This window comes from Notechis scutatus, chromosome 1 (assembly GCF_049901735.1).
Source record: "Notechis scutatus isolate UNSWTSFEM ecotype Mainland chromosome 1, rNotScu1.2, whole genome shotgun sequence".
NCBI classification, from domain to species: Eukaryota; Metazoa; Chordata; class Lepidosauria; order Squamata; family Elapidae; genus Notechis; species Notechis scutatus.
In genome coordinates this window covers 137,822,590-137,841,808 of record NC_142009.1, presented here as the reverse complement: position 1 = coordinate 137,841,808, position 19,219 = coordinate 137,822,590, and the positions used below count along the sequence as shown (strand labels likewise).

Sequence of the window (19,219 nt, the reverse complement as noted above, 5' to 3'; positions counted from 1 at the left end):
TTTTGACTGTGCTGTTAAGACTCCCCTCCCTCCGTTTTGGTTGGCAGGGGCAGTAATGACTTCGTTTTCTTTCACAGCAGGAAACTTCCAGAGCAGCAGTTGTGTATTGCCTTGAGTTAAATTGTAAAGTATGATTGCTCAAACTTGGCATGTACATTAAGCTTTTTCCTCAGAAAACATAGTTGACTGCTGTGGTACAGGTTCTGAATTGTCCATTTAGAAAATACAGTTAAGTGGATTTGTTCATTACCTCACTGTCACTTAAGTATTACATGGTTGCAATTTATCATTTTTGTAAGCCAAGAACTAAAAACTTATCATATACATCTTGAATTTTGAAGTACCTGAACAAATTTGAAATTTGCATCTTCTTTCTTTTGTGATTGACCTTAATACTATACTCTGTCAATTGCCTCTGAAACAAGGACTTTGAATTTTGTTATAACATAAGGAATTGCTGTTTATATAAAAACAGTTTTTGAAAGTAGCTCAAGTAATTCTTGGGCAACAATCACAATAGTTTATATTTGGCTTGGGAGAAAAACTTGTTGGAAGACTTTTGCTGGTTGAAAGTGGGCATTTAATAAAAATAATGTCAGTTTAAGAAAGGTATTAGGAATTATAGTGAATATAGATATTAACTGGGATAGGTCAGTGTAATAATTCTGCCAAATTATATAATGCAAAACATTAGGTGCATGGAGTTTATTCATCAGGGTTATATCTCCTCACAGGTACCTAATAGAAGACAGTTGTGAAGTAGCTCCATGTTTGTTCTAAGCTCAAAGAAGGGTCGTGGAATTAACCTGTCTAGATCCAGAGCGTTCTAGGAATGCCAAGCAAAATACTACTTCTACACAAGGTGGAGACTCAGTATACCTTTTGTCTAATTGATATTCACTAGCATGAACAACTTTGCATGCTGTCAGAAATTAAATCACATAAGATGCAGATTTGGATCATCTAGAAGAACAAGTAATTGCCACTGTATTTAAATGATTAAAATATTCTTGAGGAAGTCCACAAAAGTAATGGGTTGACTTAATTGGAGGTTGACCCTGAATTTGAGACATTTCTCTACTACCTTAGGAAGGTCAGTATAATGGAATATAGAGGTGGATTTCCAGGAGGGAAAGATGTATTCCAGAGGAGTGAGAAGCAACTCAGTCTGTATCTTACCAGTGAGAGGAAGGATGAAGATGACCCCTCCCTCCCTAATATTTACAGAGTATATGCAGATAGTGGAATAGAGGACTTAGTCTGGCAAACATTTGAGAAGCTGATCCTGGAAGACTCACATGTTATTCTTGGTTTTGGACCTGTTTCAACTGTCTTATTCTCACTGTATGTAAAATAACTTTGCATTTTAAAACTACTTATTGGATAAGAGGCAAAAATACGTTTATTCCTAGATAAATAAGTCATGGCTTGACTGCTGCAATGCACTGTAAAGAGACTGCCCTGGAAGACTACTCTGGTACAGAATGCAGCAGGGAAGGCAGTGATGAGCATGTCTCATAGCCATGTAAGACTCCTGCCTATTAGCTGCACTCACTGCCATTTTACTTCTGAGTGTGATTCAGGATGGTGCTTATCCCCCATCATATCTGCCCAGCTGGTTCAATCCGGGGTGGGTTTGACCCATTCTAGATGCCTTCGATTAAACAATGCCATTTGTTGGGGCCGTGGAAGCAGCCCTCTGTCACAATGCCTGCCTTCTCTGAATGAGGCTTCCCATGAGAGCCTAGTGGTCCCCCATCCTGCTGGTTTTTTGAAGAGCATTGAAGAACCAGTTCTTGCCTGGGCCTTTGGTGAGGGTAACTGAAAGCCCCTTTAAAAGTTGTGTGGTTTTGTTTTTGTTCCTGTCGGATTTGTCATCTTGTTTATTATTATATGGTTTATTCCTTTTAATGTTGTCTATCTGTGAAGCACCCTGAGTCATTTGTAGCTGGGTGGAATAAGGAGGGGCAGGAAGAGGAGGAGGAGGAGGAGGAGGAGGAGGAGGAAGGTGGCAATATGATGCTAATGTACCCCTGCTGGGATGTTTTAAACATTGGAGTTCAGTTTTACCTGGAAAGTGCCCTGGTTTGTTGTTCTTATAGTTATAATGATCTGAAAGGCCCTTGTTTTTCTTTATTTGGGTTAAGCTTTACTCAACAAGACATCAAATAAATCTGGTCTTTCTACCTTGTCTGTGTGATTCTGAGAACAGCCAGCAATACTGTAGCTGAATCACGGGTGATGAGCAAGAAATGACCAAGTTATCGGAACATGTTTGAGCTTAGTGGTTGAGGCTTTGACTGGAAATAACCCATCTATAATCCTTGTTCTGTATTTCAAAAAATACTTTCTTAGTGTATATTTAATATGGGAAAAGAGAAGGAAGTTCGCTAGAAAGTTTTAAGAATGACACAGGAAGAATGTTTTAAATGTAATACCAAACTACAAGAACACTAAATGAGATAATTTGTATAGAAGGGAATGTTCCCAGTGTCTTAATCAGCTTATACATCGATGGAAGACTTCCAAATACTAAACACTTGCTGATATTTATCAGCATGTATATTATGTAGTCTACCTTTTTTCTAGTGCATTTCCTTAAACCAATTAATTACAATAAATTAACATTCTGAATTTAAATTTGCAGGTTTCATTTTCTTCTCAGATCTCCAGGAAGAATTGGAGAATTTTTAAACAGGTGAGTTTACAAAGTTTAATATATTCTTTGGGAGGGAGGTACTTTTTTATTAAACTATTTTTCCTGAAAAAATACCAGTAGTGTAGCTATAACTGTTTTGGTTTAATATGAGTACTCACACAAATAGCTGCTTTGGTAAATTTATCCAAACATTAAATACTCCTTTATCAAAAGGCAAATTAGTAAAAATGCTTCTCAGATTTACCGACTTCAAGTATTCATTTTACCTTTTTTTAAATTTTTGAGGCATGTGTTATAGATAGATAGATAGATAGATAGATAGATAGATAGATAGATAGATTGATTATAGAGTTTTTTCTTCTTCCATTTAATTATATCCCATTCTCAGAAATTGCCTGGAAAAGTTCCTGCTAGATAGCTATCAAGTGCAAGAAACCTAGTAGGTACTAACATACCAGTGAACAGATCTCCACTGGGATAGAGGGTGAAATAATTGGAGATCAGCAACCACCTAGATGTCTGTAATTTTCAGTTTCTCATCAGCTCCAGATAAAAATACCTGAGATAGTGTGACTTCGGTATCTGGAGATACAGAAGTCTAAAAATCTGGAGGCCATAGGGTTCCTTCCTGCCCCAGTTTAACTGATGTATTTTTTAAACCTTCCTAATTTTATCATTTGAATCATTAAGGAAAGGTTATTAAGGTAACTGATCTTTAAATTCCCTTTTGATTCGATCATTCATTCATATAGTCCTAAATAATTGCTGAAACCTGATCATTCATTCAGTTATTCATTCTGCAGTCAGGCCCATTAGATATACTGAAGACCCTTTTTTTGCATTCCTTTTTTATTGTTAAAGAGTATGTTATAAATGTTTGTGACAGATGGTCTCTTTTAAAATGGATGTAGGAAACCAAATACGAAAACATTACACTACCCATCATTAACAATCTGGATGCATTATACATTTTATTTTTAACTAATTTGTTTGATTTACACCATATCTTTAGTGTGACATACTTTATTTAATATAATGTATCTGTAGAAACTTTGATTCAGGATCAACAGATGTATGTGATGCTAAGATATTGCTGGTTCCTTGTTTTTAAATTTAAATATTAGTAGTTGAAATGTTTTTAAAAATGCATATAATGATTTTTAAAAATGCATATAATGATTTGAAAACATGGAGTTTTTAATGCTACATCAATTTCCTCATTGGTGTACTTCTAGAGTTCCCCTATTTTCTAACTAGTCTTACTGAATGTGTATACTTCCTCTGTAGTAAATGCTGACCTACAGGATATAATTAGGGTAGTATCAATACAGAAATTTGCCCTTCCTCTTTTGGAACTATTTATATTTTGGGAAGTGATAGTGATGCTGGTATAAAAACATCATGACACTTATTGAGTTAAAGATGAAGAATTATGAGAAGTGCCAGGGTTTGAATTTGTTAGTTTTACAATCCATCCTATTAAACCCAGTAGGCTTATTTCTTAAGCGTAATGTGCCATTCTGTCTTGATTATTTCTTTTAATTTTTGTTGTAGCAATGGATTTTTAAAGTGACATACTGTGATCTGGCTCATGCCTTGCACTGAGCCCTAATCGGTTTAGTTGACTTGAGCTTTAGTTCACTGGGTGCATTCTGGTGACTGTGGTTTATTGTTGTCTGGTTTACTGTGGTGTTTGTATCCAACCAGTTGTGGCTTATTCAGGCGCTCAATTATGACTTGTGCTAGTAACTTTTAACTGGGTGAAACAGTGCATCATAAGGCAACATTTTTTTCGAATCAAGATACCTCAAATGGGCTAACTTATGGAATGGGTTCAAAATCCAGGACACATGGCTCCTGTGGGATTGAAATGTGGCAAATTTGTGGTCACTTCAATGCTGCTGTTCTGTCGCCTGGAGAACCAGTAGACCAGTCCTGCTCTGGACCTCCAGAGGAAGAGGTAGACCTCTTCCACTGGCTGATGCAGGGTGATCAGCCATGGTCAAGCCCGCAAGAAATTGGAAGTTGATCCCACTCTCACTGCTTCTTTGTTCTTGGTCATTCTGTTTCTCTATTTAAACAAAGAAATATCTCTAAATGATGACCCTTTATTGTCTTAGTTTTAACCATTCAGTGGTGTCCCAGTCTTGGCGACTTTATAGGCAAGTGTTCTCCATGCTACCCTGTGAAGCCCAGCTTCTTTCAGTTGTTGGATGTTCATCTTAGTATCAGTTTTGAAGGTATCAAGCCAGCGAGTTCCTTGCTTGGCCCCTTCTTCTTGATCCACGAACCATTCCTAACATCATTGACTTCTCCAATGCATTTGCATGCATGGCTTGGCCAAAGCAAATCCTTTATTGTCTAGTTTCTTCTAAATGTAGACACATCCATGTAATATTTTGGGTCTGTTGGTAAATGCTTCTTTCTCTGTTATGCATATCTTCATGCAATCTAAAAAAAGATTATGAATGTTGAACTATATTGATAGTAAACAAGACTTTTGATGGCCCAATAAAAACACATACAAAATGTGAAGGCAAAGAAAATGTTTGAACAAGGTTTGTCTATGTCCGTGTACATATTACCATTACTTATGAGGTGTAATTGATTATACAATTCTGTTTTTACAGATTGGAGAACTTGATTTAAAAGAAATACATTATCAGGTAAGAAAATAGTCATTGTATCAAGTACATCAGTGTAAACTGCATATTATTTTTATTTTTTTTAAATCTAGTCTGTTTTATTTATGTACACCCCAATTCAAAAAATTTAGGTCCTGTCCCTATGTGGTTCTCTCTGAAATTAATGGAATCTTCATATATACATATTAATGAATATGTCTTTAGCTGTGATCCCTGATCTCTTCAAATTTTCTTAATGTATTAGCACTTTAGTTATACACCTGCTGAAACATATAATATCAAAACTGCTTATTTTAGATCATTAGCTAATTAAATAATGGAAAGTGTATATTTTAACAAAATATGCAACTTCAGTGTTCTTAAATTACTGCTGACACATTCAAAACTTCCAGAGCTAATGTGAAACATGTTGGTTTCTAGTATTAGTTGTTTATACCTGACATTTTTGTACAAGATACATTTTCAAAATGAATTCCTAAATTGTGCTATCTGAAATATATACATTTCTTGGATTATTGATAGTTCTCAGTTAGTGACTGTCTCATTTAGCAACTATTTGCAGTTACTACAGTAATGAAAAAATAACTTTATGATCAATCCCCAAACAACCTTCATAAAGCAAAGGAAACATGGAAGTAAAGATCATAAGCACAGTTGTGGTTTCAGTTAGTGACTACTTCACTTAACAACTGTCCCAATTGTGGTTGCTAAACGAGGATTACCTGCATTGATTTTTCCAAAATAGGCTAAAATGTATCAAAAATAATAGTTTAACATGATATAACCTTCACACAATAAAGCATTTCTAAATCAAGATTTCTAAAGTAAATTATTGACGTATCCATGTGAACCAGATGCCTAAAAAGGAACTGACTGAATTATCAATTTCAGGTAATTGAATTGACTTCAGCATGACTTTATTTAATTATCCTAATCCAATATTTACTTAATAATTTATATGTTGTGTTAGATAGGTTTTATCTCAAATTATTTGCTCATAAATATCTTATTGGAAAGCTAGATTGTGTTATTAACAAAAGTCTGTACCTGACATTATTGAAATCCTGTATAGTTAGCATGCTATGAAAGAAATAAACCTATTGATAAAGATAATAAAACTCTTCGGTTTCCCAGAGAGGAAAAAAAACCACATGAATATAAAATAAACAGAAAAATGGGTAGCATTAATACTTTCCCAATCGTGTATTATTCTTTCTTGTGTCAATATCCTGTTTTCTCTTCCTAACCAATGCAAACATAAGGTTTCAGGGTTCATTTACATAAATTATACTTACACTGATTTGATAGGAAATAGACACTCAACTGCAGGTCAGTATATGCATTAAAACATAAATATTGAAGCAAGGCATCTTAGACGCTGTTATTATCAATCAAGAAAACCATCTTAAGGCTTTATGCTCATCCCCCAATAAATGTCAATTTATGTCAAGAAAAAAAGCAATTAACACATTCATATTGAAGATTAGGGAAGACATCGGAAATGTATAGTATCCTAATTATTCTGCATAAATCAGAAGTGTGACCAGATTTGAACTAATACGATAGAGTATTACAAGGATATTGTAAATAAGTGCAAGGCAAATGATCCAGGGATTAGATTACTTTCCCCTTAAAGAAATAAGGTAACTTTTCTGTTTGGTCAATAATCAAGTGAGTTGGGGGTATAGAGTGATTTGCATTACTTAGATTTGATTGCTTAATAGTCCTTAATTATAGTTTTTAATCTAGGTTAGTGCAACATATTTCTTTTGGAAGTATAATACAAAATGAAAAGCAAGAATGTGTGTCCCTGTCAATTTGGTTAGAGAGAAAAGTGGAAACAGTTATCAGCTATTCTGTGAATTTAAGGAAGTGGTTATCCTGCCATTATTATTGAAGTATCTAATCAAGGTTCTAAATTCTACAAACTGCATTTATTAAGGGATTGTTTTATTGTTATGATATTGCAGGCTGGGAAAAGAGAGTTCAGAATTTGAGTTTTTAGGGAGGACAGATACATTTTTTGAATCATTGGATTATCTTCTTCTTGTGCCATATCCATAATCGGACGTTGGTGATCATGTTGGCGATCCAATTTTTATTAACAGCCACACGAAAAAGTGCTGTTGAGTTTTGTCCAAACCAGTCCCTTAGATTTTGGAGCCATGATACTGTTCTTATGCCTGGACCTTGTTTGCCTTAAATCTTTCTTTGGAGGATTAAGTGAAGTATGACGTATTTTTCTGGGTGTCGCATCACATGTCCGAAATATTCTAACTTTTGCTTTGTTATGGTTTTGATGATTTCCCTTGGGTTTTCCAGGTGGCTTATAACCTCCTCATTTCTGATTTTGTCAACCCAACTTGTATGTAACAGCTGCCAATGTTCTATACCACCCACTTGCAAAATTGGCAGGACATAGTAAAGCACAATAAAATACTTAGGGAAACATGTTGCTAAAATAAATCAGTTTATATGAAACAATCATTAAACCATAAAGTCATGTGAAGCTTATATGTTTTGATGTACTCTTTTTTCCTTAATCGTAGAATAATACTACTTTTAATCGTAGAAAGATATATTTATGCATGCTCTCTTGTTTTTATAATAGTTTGCACTGCAATAAATACATTTTTATGGAATATTTAAATTCATGCATGGTGCAGAAAATGTGGAGAAAGGGAATCTCTCTTACATAATAACTAGAGTCTGAGTCACTGATTAAAGATGAACGATTGAAGCTCCATAACCAATAAAAGAAGATGGGATTTTATAATTTACTCTAAAATATAATAGTTATCAAGTTGGGTGGCTTTAAACAAAGTTTGATTTTCATAAATTAATTGTGGCTACTACAAATGATGACTGTGTATTTTTTTCCAGTATCAGAAGAAATATGTCTTACTTTTATTATTTACATCTCATATTTTGCCCATAAGGCACAGTTAATACATTACTAGGGAAATCAGGCAAAAGGGTGCTATTATATCCATGTCTTCTTTGTGTGGATTTACCCAATTCATCTGAATCTTGATGATTTCTGGAACAACGTGCTGGAATAAATATGCATTTGGCTGAACCAACATGGTTCTTATAAGATAGGCCTGAGGCTGGATCTGACCCACGGTGCTTAGATCTGGTCCACAGGGCTACCCTGGAAACAGCGAAGGACTGTCTCTGTCCTCTGTCAGCGAAAACAGAGTTAGGGAGGGTTGTGGGCAGCCCTCCTGAGCTCCATTTTTACTGGCAGAGGATTACAGGATGACAGATAATCAGAGTTGGAAGGGACCTTGTAGGTCATCTAGTCCAACCCCCCGCCCAAGCGGGAGACCCTACACCATTTCTGACAAATGGCAGTCCAATCTCTTCTTGAAAGGAGGCCACTGCAGCCGAAAAAGGAGCATGGGAGGGCTGCAGACAGCTCTCCCGAGTTCCGTTTTCACTGGCAGAGAGTTGCAGGAGGCCTCTGCAGCCAAAAATGGAGCTCAGGAGCTCATTTTCACTGGCAGAGTGCTTGGGCTGCCACAGGCACCTCCAACATGAGTGACCCCATCCCGGCTCCCCAAGATCAAACACAACCCTGACGCGGCCCTCAATGAAATTGAGTTTGACACCCCTGTTCTAAGATATTTATAACAAAATACTGATTATGAATTAACTCAGGATAAGTTTTAGAAAGAATAAGAACCACATTCCTAAACAGCTGATCCTTTGCCTTCAGGGCACATATTGACAAAGACAACACAAAATGGGGTGCAGCAAATACATAAACACACATCCCCACATGCACACAAACGAAAGGAACCCACATTGATTATACTGTTCCAGACAAACATATACAACAGTATGTACAGATGATTAGACACTGATTAGTCCCTTGGAGAAGATGTGAAAGCACACATGCATAACCTCCCCCCATCCCATATTACGACACAAAAGAAAATACAGGGGTTTCCTATGGCCGCTGCTGGTAAAAGGGTTGGGAAGTATTCCTGAAAGCCAGTCTCACCAGGATTTCCTTGCCTTGTTTTTTTCATCCTTTATTCCTATTGACAAGATTTTTTTTTTAAAAAAATCTATTCCTGCTGATCTTTCATTTTTATTATAGCATATCATAAATTCCATCCTTTATCTATGATGATATTGGTGGTCTGAGTTGCCACCTACATTTTTGTTCTAAGATCAGGTATCTGCAATGCGCTGGAGTGGGTGGGGAAGATTTTATATTTGTTTTTACTTTGGCACAAGCTAAGATTGCCACTTAGTGGTCAAATCTTTTAATGACATGCTTTTCCCAGCAACAATAAGGCTTTGAAATTGATTTGGGATTTGGCTTACTTTTATGTCGAGGAAATTGGCCTTTTAAATTTTAATAAATTATTGGTCATCATTATGAAATTTTAATTTAAACACAGTTGTTAATTTAATTAGATTTTTTTGTGAGTTGAACAGATTCAGTAATGAATGGATAATTCTTATGTTTACGTTGTTTCTTAATTACCACTTTTTTTTGCAAGTTGAGTGTAGCACACTTGAGGGTATTTTCTTATTTTATTCTCACCACACCAATCCTTTGAGAAGTGTTACACCGAACAACGCTAACTAGCCCAAAATCAACTACATAACCCTTGTCACCTTGATCCCTCCTATGGTAATCCAAAATCTAGAATATTCTCTTTTTTAAAAAAGTACACGTGGAGATGTATTGATCAGTCTTTTACCTGTTTCTCTTCCTAACCATATCAAAAAAATTGTCTGGAATTAAGGAGAATTTGAAGAATTACTTACTGTTACAAACTTACTAAGAAACACAATTGATTATATTATATGTAACCCCTCACTTAGCTTTCCATCTTAAATTACACAAATTAACAAGGACATTATATCATTGTATTTATAAGCTTTACCCAAAATAAGTTGTATTGTACTTGATGACTTGTTCATCCGGTGTACTTTACAATGTTTTAACCATGGAATGTTGAGTAAGATACAGCAGCCTGATATACATACAAGATTTAAGACATCATAAGACATAGTTGTAAATCATAGTGGCTTGGTTGACAAGTGGCACTTAACAAAAATGCATTCATAGTTAACTAGTTAGCTCCATTTGTGGACCTGGAGTAGGATTTGGACATGCCTTATGTCACTTAAATCTATTCCATCCTACATTGAAAATGGAAAGATAATAATCTGTAACAATGTCCCTCCAAATTCCTTCACTATGTATGGAGCTTAATTTTCATTATTTTGATGATCTGCCATTTTTTAAATCTCATCCAGTTTTTTTGGAAGATTTTGTCATATAGAAACCCTGTAAAATACTTCATATATTGAAACTTACAAAAAGTCAGGGCAGAGGAAACAAAGTAGGTGATTAAACTACCTGATTTTGGTTTAGTCTGTTGCAGGGGTGTCAAATTCACGTCATCACTATGGCGTCATATGATGTATCGGGACTTCCCCTCCTTTTCCCTCCCCCCCCCCCGCTAAACCAGGCAAGGGAGTGGCCAGCACGTGACACATCTGGCTTGTGGGCTGGGAGTTTGACAGCCCTGGTCTGTTGGGTGAACCTTGGCTTACAGGTGCTTTTCATAAGGTGCAGTTAAAAATCCATGACTTAGTATGATGCGTGAGTGAGAAATACATGAGGACCAAAGGAATTGTTTTGGCAGCCCATAGTTCCTACAAATAATAATAAATCCTGGGATTTACTTTTGAGTAAAATTCATGTAGAACTGTATGATAGATATCTACCCTATAATCACTATCATGTGAGCATAGTCTGATGTTTTAAAATGTACTCTGATGTTTGAAACTGATGTTACTCACCAATTTTTAAATTTAAATTTGTATTTATGTACCTGGTGAATGTACAGAGGAATTAAATGTTTAATTGGACCAAATCAGAGTAACAGCCATAGAAAAACAGACGAAGGGAGAAAGAAATTTTCCTTTTATTCCTAAAGTCCAACAGCAGAGGGCACTCTGTCACTAACAAAATCCATTCTGATTTTCTGTTAGTCGCTTTTTAAAAATTCTTCCTTCCTGTGAAGCCATGTTGAATGAGCAAATGTCTATAGACTGGTCTGTGAGTTTTAAATGTCTCCTTCACAGGAAATCCACTGTGTAGCACTGCAGGGTTGTCCAAACATCGGCACAATGTCCACTTCTGTGCATATGTTTAACTTTGCTCATATCATTGACCAATGTCTGTTTTCTTTGAATAATAGATCACTTTAATCACATGCTACTTTAATATTATGAAAGGAGCAAGTGATATTTACTATGAAGGTTGTCTCTGTGTGATTAATCACCATGCAGATTTGTTATGGCTTAAAACTAACCACTTTAGAACAAACTTTGTACAACATAATTGTCTTAATAAGATCTTAATGTAAAGCTTTTTACTACTGGACTATTTTTAGTTTCTAGTTGCTTCCTATTAAATAAGCCATCTTTAAGAATACTGTTCTGCATACTGTATAGGTTGGAATATTTCCTTATCGTATTTGACGGTATTTTTAATCAGCTGCTGGAATTTGATTTTGCTTTTCTAATTGCTGAGGTAGCAATTACTTGCTTTTTAGGGGATTGATTCCTGTTTCAAGTTACAATAAGAAATTTTGTCCTAAATTGATTAACGGGACTAGTTAATTTTAAGTCTTTGTTTAGATGACTTACTCAGGAATTTCTATTGGTTTAGCCAGAATAAATATTTGCTTATTAATTCCATCATCTGTTTGCTATTAATTATAAAAAGAATCATGCATTGGACAATACTATATTTTCCTGCTTAATGTAGATATCTATTGCTTTCCTCTAGCTGTCTGTGAGAAACAAGTCGGTGTTTTCTCTATTTTAAAAAAGAAGCTGACACAGACAAATATACTCACAAACTAAATTTGCTAAATCAACTAAATTTCTATGTAGTTGATGTTGGTTTCCAAGTACCATTTTGGAATCAAGATGTATATTTAAAGCTGCAATTCTGTACACCTTTACTTGGGAAAAGGCCCCATTAAACTCCGAGTGATAAGCAAATGTGATAAGGTGTGAACTATAGAGAGTAAGGAAGATTACCTTGGTTGAAATATTCAAGAGGCATTATCTAAGCAAAAGTGACTGAAACATATTTTAAATCCAGAGAAATGAGATAACATTCAGCAATAACTCAGGCAGATAGAGTTACCGGACAATCAGATTTGCAAGAGTCTACTATTATAGCTAATCTCCCTCCCCCCCCCAAAAAAAAAAACAAAAAACACAGTTTTAGATTTTTTTGTTGAATTGATTTTTTTTTTTGGTCTGATTCAGCTCGCAGGGCTGACACAAACTGCATGAAGTAGCAGTTAAAGCTACTTGTTTCCATTTATTTCACTTTTATTCACTCAATTTTTCTTTAAATATTTTGCTGAGTGTGGGGACTGTGCTTCCATTTTCTCTTGTGCTATGTTAATTCATTAAAAACCTTATTTGAGGTAGAGAACATGCTTTGTTGGCCTTGTAAATAATTTCTTAATGAGCTTGCTAGCATATACTTTTCTGTTATGGTTCCCCTGATGGATTCCTGCCACAAAGGGGGGAAAAAAGAAACAGAGACTCAGGAGGCATCACAGATTGGAACAAGGTGCTGACTCAAGCACAATTATAGATAATTTAACAGTTCATCTTGATGAAGAGAATATATTCTTCTCCCTCCCACGCCCGAAAGAAAGAAGGTTCTTGAAATGATCATGAGGCTGCTCAAGACCATATGTTCTCCTAAAGGTTCATTTACTACCAAGAACTGCATCAACCTGCTTTAAGGTTTTGTATATGTAGGGATTGAGAGCCAGTTTTGTATAGTGGTTAAAGGTATCAGGCTAGAAACCATAGAGACCATAGCTTCTAGTCAGGCCTAGAGAAGCCAGCTGGATTGGGCCAGTCACTCTATCTCAGCCCTAGTAAGAAATCAGATAGACAATGCATTCCAGAGGTGGTATTCAGCAGGTTCTGACCAGTTCTAGAGAACAGGTAGCGGAAACTTTGAGTAGTTTGGAGAACCGGCAAATACCACCTCTGACTGACCCCGCCCCCATCTATTCTCTGCCTCCCAAGTCCCAGATGACCGGCTGGGTCTTCTTTTGTTGCCCTGCACAGGAAAACAGAGCTGGAAAGCAGGTTAGTGGGGTGGAGAGGGAATGGGATTTTGCAGTAACCTTCCCCAAGGAGTGGGGTGGGAATGGAGATTTTGCAGTATCCTTCCTCTGCCACGCCCACCAAGCCATGCCCACCAAGCCATGCCCACTAAGCCATGCCACATCCACCAAACCACGTCCACAGAACCTGTAGTAACATTTTTTTGAATCCCACCACTGATGCATTGATAATGCTATACCCAATAAACACCTTGGTTCTATTGTTCAGTCCCCCTGCCTTGTCATGAACCTGGGTTTCTGGATTCTCTGAACTTTCCTGCCTCTGTTGTAAAGATCTGTTCATGTTGTCTATTTTAGTTTGTAAACTATATTTATTTTGCTTTCCTGGCTTCTCTGACTTTGAAAACAGCCTTCTTCCTATTCTTATTACTTCTTAGTTGAACATCTCCTTGAAAGTGTTTTATTGCTGACTTCAGGCCATAAAAGAGGACAGATTGAAGCCATAAAACACCTCAACTAGCTAGAAGGAGGTTTTCAAATAACAGAATAAACTTCATCAAATGTAGCTGGCTCAATTATCTGTTGCTATAGACGCTTCACATCTGTGCAGCACAGTCCATGGCCTTTACCATGGCTCACCCAAATGATGGCCTCAGAAACTTGAGGTCACTCCTAGTTGCTACCCTTTATTTTTAGTGGAATGCACATTGCACATATCTCTGTAAGGTTTTTTTCTAGACGATCAAATTAAAGTGGAGTTTTTATCATCTTGTTGCCCTCTAAATGGGCCATTTCCTTATCCATTTTGCCAGATAAGGAACCTGAATGAGTTTGTGGACTTCAGTGCTCAATTGCACTTGATTTACAGAAGTCTTTGAAGGTCGTGCCATCAAAAATAAAACAACCCCCCTCCCCAGTATCTAGTGGGTTCAACTGGGGAATGCTTATATTGAGGAATGAATGGGTAGGAATAAAATGTCCTCTCATTTTGCAAAATTTATTTTATAGGAGTCTGGGTAGGTGGAAGGATGAAGAAGGACATCCTGTCAGATGACAAGGCATAGGATTTCTGATCATTACCCTAAGGAAGTAGCCCACTCTGTATTTACTTTGAGAAGAACCGAAGCAATTTCAAGGGCCAGCTTTGTCCTGAGGGAAAGAGATCAGCAGCATAGGGAACAGCCTCCATTTAGAATAACTAATCAGTGGAACAACTTGCCTCTAGAAGTTGTGGGTGCTCCAACACTGGAAGTTTTTAAGAAGAAACTGGAAAACCATTTGTCTGAAATGGTATAGGGCAGGGGTGTCAAACTCAAGGCCCGGGGGCTGGATCCTGCCTGCAAGATGCTTAGATCTGGCCTGCGGGGCCACCCTGTAAACAGTGAAGGACCAGCCCACGGTGCCTCTACCAGTGAAAACGGAGCTTGGGAGGGCTGTTTTCGCTGACAGAGGGTTGCAGGAGGCTGTCGCAGCTGAAAACGGAGCTTGGGATCCCGTTTTTGTTGGCAGAGCACTTGGCTCACCCCAACATGAGTGACGTCAAGCTGGCCATGCCCATCCCTGCCCCCTGAGGTCAAACTCAACCCTGATGCGGCCCTCAATGAAATCAAGTTTGACACCCCTGGTATAGGGTTTCCTGACTGAGCAGGGGATTGGACTAGAAGACCTCCAAGGTCCCTTCCAACTCTGTTATTCTGTTATACTGTGGCAAAGTTTTCTAAGGTTAGGAAACTAATCTCAAACTCTTGTGGAATACAGATTCTGGGGGGCCCAAGCCTTTATTCAAGGAAAATCCCCCCCCCATTTTAAACATGCCAGCTTTAGTTACTACCCATATATACTTCAGTGTTTTTTGTTGTTTTTTTGCAGTGTGGTTTTCAATGTACATCTGATCGGTCCAGAAAAATGACACATCTCTTCCCAAATAAAGCAGACTCATAAACTGACTGAAATATTTTAAATAGCAGTTAGATTATAAAAGGTTGAATGCTTTTTGCTTATGAAGGAAAGTAAGTTAAAATGGTTATCCATGAATCTTCAGGCAATAATATTTATTACTTTGTAAGCCATATTTCTTTCTGAACTATTTGTAAATATATTCAAATGTGCATTTGTTCTCATATTAACAAATGTATGGGTCTATAAATACATCACAGTGTGCTTTTGGTGTTCATGATCAAATTGCTTTGCAGTATAATGTAATTTCCATCAAAAAGACTCAGAAGAAATGCTGTGTATGCTTTGCAAGCCTTTAATGAATATGGCTATACTAGCAGAATTACAGGATAGTGCAAAATATATCTCCTAATATTCTCAGTTACCATTAAATATTTGGAAGGTCTTCTGTATAAACAAGAGTATTGATTAACAGGAGGCTATTAGTAACTTTAGATTACAATATAAATCCTTTGGTTCAGAAAATCAGTCTTCAGCTACTAGAATTTTGCAAAATATACTGTTTTTCTACCAGGAAGAGGTATATGACAGTGGCACCTCACTTACCAGTGAGTCTAGGAATGATCTGGCTATAAAGGTTCATGATCCCTGAAATTATTTGGTCCGCCAGTCAGGTTCTCTGCAAGTCTTCCTGTTGTCAGGATCACTTCTGCCCCAAGAGGGAAGTGTTCGCTTCCTGGACATGGGAATCAAAACGATGAGGCTTGCTAAAAGAAATTTAAGTAGTTTCAAGATGTGTTTGGAAACTTATACCAAAAGGTACAAGTACAGATTAGGCAAAAGCTGGCTCAAAAGCAGTAAGTGTGAGAGGGACCTTGGAGTCCTAGTGGATGGTCACTTAAATATGAGCCAGTAGTGTGCGGCAGCAGCCAAAAAAAACAAAAACTAACACAGTCCTTGGTTGTATAACTAGAGGCATAGAATCAAAATCATGTGAAGCATTATTACTGCTTTACAAAGCCTTAGTAAGGCCACCCTGGAATATCACATCCAGTTTTGGTCACCACATTACAAAAAAAAAAAAAAGATGTTGAGACTTTGGAAAAAGTACAAAACTAAGGTAAATTAATCCCTTGCTCAGGATTCCCCCTTGTTTGTCTTATTTAATTCCGCATTCCATTTGCTCACAGACCACTTTATCTAAGGTGAATTCCAAAACTTCACCACCTGTTCCTAGTAAATAGCAGTCAGACACCAGGGCTGTTTGTTGTTCTGTTGTCACTTGTCACTCACAGGCAGATATCCAGATGGAGCGTGACAGTGTCATTCTGAAATAATATCTTCATAATGTGTCATACTTGCAGGGCAATTGGATTAGATTCTTAGCTCTTCCAGAGTTCACAGATAATAATGTTTTTCATTTGTCTATGCAACAAGCACTATGTTTGCATACAATGGATAGAATTCTTGCTTTTTTGTTCTCTTTAACCTTGCATTTGCCTAAAGTTCATCTGGCCTTGTAACTACACATTCTTCATCAAGTTCTCAAAGATCTCAGCAGGTCAAAGAAACATGCCCTTAGAGGGGAGAAAAATATTACACCTTTTCTGGAAAATTCTTCCTACAAACAAAAAAAAGCAAAGGTCTGGGCCTAGGATGTGTCTGCAAATTTACATTTTACAGTAAACATGGTGTCAGCTCAAGCAGTGCTATCTCACATACAATAGTCAGTCTAAGGTTGTCAAGATGAGATTCCCCTCTAAACCTGTTTAAAGAGCCTCTTAAAAGCTTTAGGCCAAGGGTCTTCAAACTTGGTAAGTTTGAGACTTGTGGACTTCAACTCCCAGAATTCCTGAGCTAACATGACTGGAGGAGGAATTCTGGGAGTTGAAGTCCACAAGTCTTGAAGCTGTCAAGTTTGAAGACTACTGCTTTTAGGCCATAACATGGAATAGAAACATTGACTTCTATCTCTTTGGGCATTACGGATATGATACCATATATTAAATGAATGTATGAATATGTTCTTTATCTCCAAATGTTTTTCAAAATTTGTTCCATAAATTATATTTTAGGAACTGAGAATTAGTTTCATTAGATAGGATGAGGAATTGTGCATGGGATGGGAGTAATGATCGATTTGTAAAGGAAAGGCAAAATGGTTTTAGAAGTCATTTATTTTCAGGTACACGTACAGGTAGTCCTCGGCTTACTATAGTTGGTATACTGACCATTCAAAATTACAATGGCACTGGGAAAAAATGACTTATGACTGTTTTTCACACTTACAATTGTTGTAGTATCCCCATGTTTCACATAATCAAAATTTGGATGCATGGCAACTGGTTTCATATTTAAGATGTTTGCCGTGTCCCAGGGTTATGTGGTCACTTTTTGCAACCTTCTGACAAGCAAAGTCAATGGGGAAGCCAGATCCAGTCAACAACCAGGTTACTAATTTAATAACTACAATGATTCACTTAATAACTGTGGCAAGAAAAGTCATAAAATGGGGCAAAACTCATTTTTAAAAAACTGCCCCACTTAAACAGCATAAACTTTAGGCTCCATTGCAGTCATAAGCCAGGTCCCGCTGCCAAAGCAGAATCAAGGCCATCATAGAAGACCCCTCACACCCTGGCAATTATCTTTTTAACCTGCTGCCGTCTGGACGGCGCTTTGGGTCAATAAAATCCCACACCACTAGACTAACAAATAGTTTCTTTCCCTGGGCCATCCGAACCGCAAATAAATACAAAGTCACTTACAATTAAGATGTGAAAAGATGTGAAATCGCAATATCTCATTCAGATGTATAATAACATATTACAGTACAATCCATCTCTTGTGTATTACACTCGGCAAAGCATCACAGTCAGTGTTGGAGGTATATTTTGTGTATATTTGTAGATATTGTACTCTCTAATTGCAACTGGAGATGCGGGTACTCTATTTTTCTTATCTTCATCTTTAAGTGCTCTGGTTTTATTGTATTACGAACAGTTGCTGGGGTACATCCACAGTTTCGTTGTACTTGTACAATGACAATAAAGTTCTTCTTATCTTATCTTGTAAGTTGAGGACTACCTGTAGTAAATTTGTATTCTGCTTTTTCTTAATAAGGAAAGAATGATGTCATTTTTTCCCCACTAACATGTTAAGGAACAACTATTTTTTTCAATGGCATATATAACTTTCAGTGTAAGAGCCACACAGACTTTAGTTGGCAGGCAAATTTTCTCTAGTAGTAAGGCAGGCAGGGCAGACAAAAACTGGGCTTAGGGCAAGTACAAATATTAAATTCAATCTAAATGTAAGATTACATGAAAATAATTTAATCAATTTAAGGTTAAGCATTTATTTTTTCTTTTTGCTACCTTAAAAACTATAATTTTGGGATGGAGGTTCGTCATAGAGTTCTATATTTGTACAGCCCAGTTTCTTTTTTCCTTTTATATAGGTAAGGTTCCTATCATGAGGTTAGCCTTATGATATTTCTTACTCCCATTGTAAAATATTTAAAACTTATTTATTCATTTTCCCTCTTGGTACTTAATTCTCAATTGTAATTTTTTCATGGAACTGAGTCATTTGAAAGCTCTCAATGATCTCCACTAGGAATTGTTTATATTTAATGAGATGGAGAATATTTTTCTTGGAACCACCATAGCGTGAGAGTTCAACTTACAAAAATTAGCATAGACTTATTCAATGCTTAATATAATACCTGTTATTCAGTGTATCGCCTGTGAAAAATTAAGTATGCAAATTTTACTTACAATAGGAATGAAACTCCAGGTGGCAGGCCTGGAAAATTTAATTTAAAATAATTTACCCTTTTCAATTCTTAATTAATAATTTAAATATTTCAAAGTGTC

At 36.6% G+C, this 19,219-nt stretch overlaps 1 protein-coding gene across 15 annotated transcripts in view; it reads left to right on the top strand.

Annotated features, from left to right (window-relative positions):
* Window positions 1-19,219, top strand: part of CYRIA (CYFIP related Rac1 interactor A) — an 82,322-nt gene that overhangs the window by 41,726 nt on the left and 21,377 nt on the right. For 9 of the 15 annotated variants that reach the window (XM_026674292.2, XM_026674294.2, XM_087946880.1 and 6 more), the window contains 2 exons: window positions 2,648-2,698; window positions 5,290-5,325. The gene's annotated coding sequence lies outside the window, so the exon portion shown is untranslated. The remainder of the gene's footprint in view (window positions 1-2,647; window positions 2,699-5,289; window positions 5,326-19,219) is intronic. The other 6 variants (XM_087946951.1, XM_087946930.1, XM_087946892.1 and 3 more) reach the window with 2 other exon arrangements.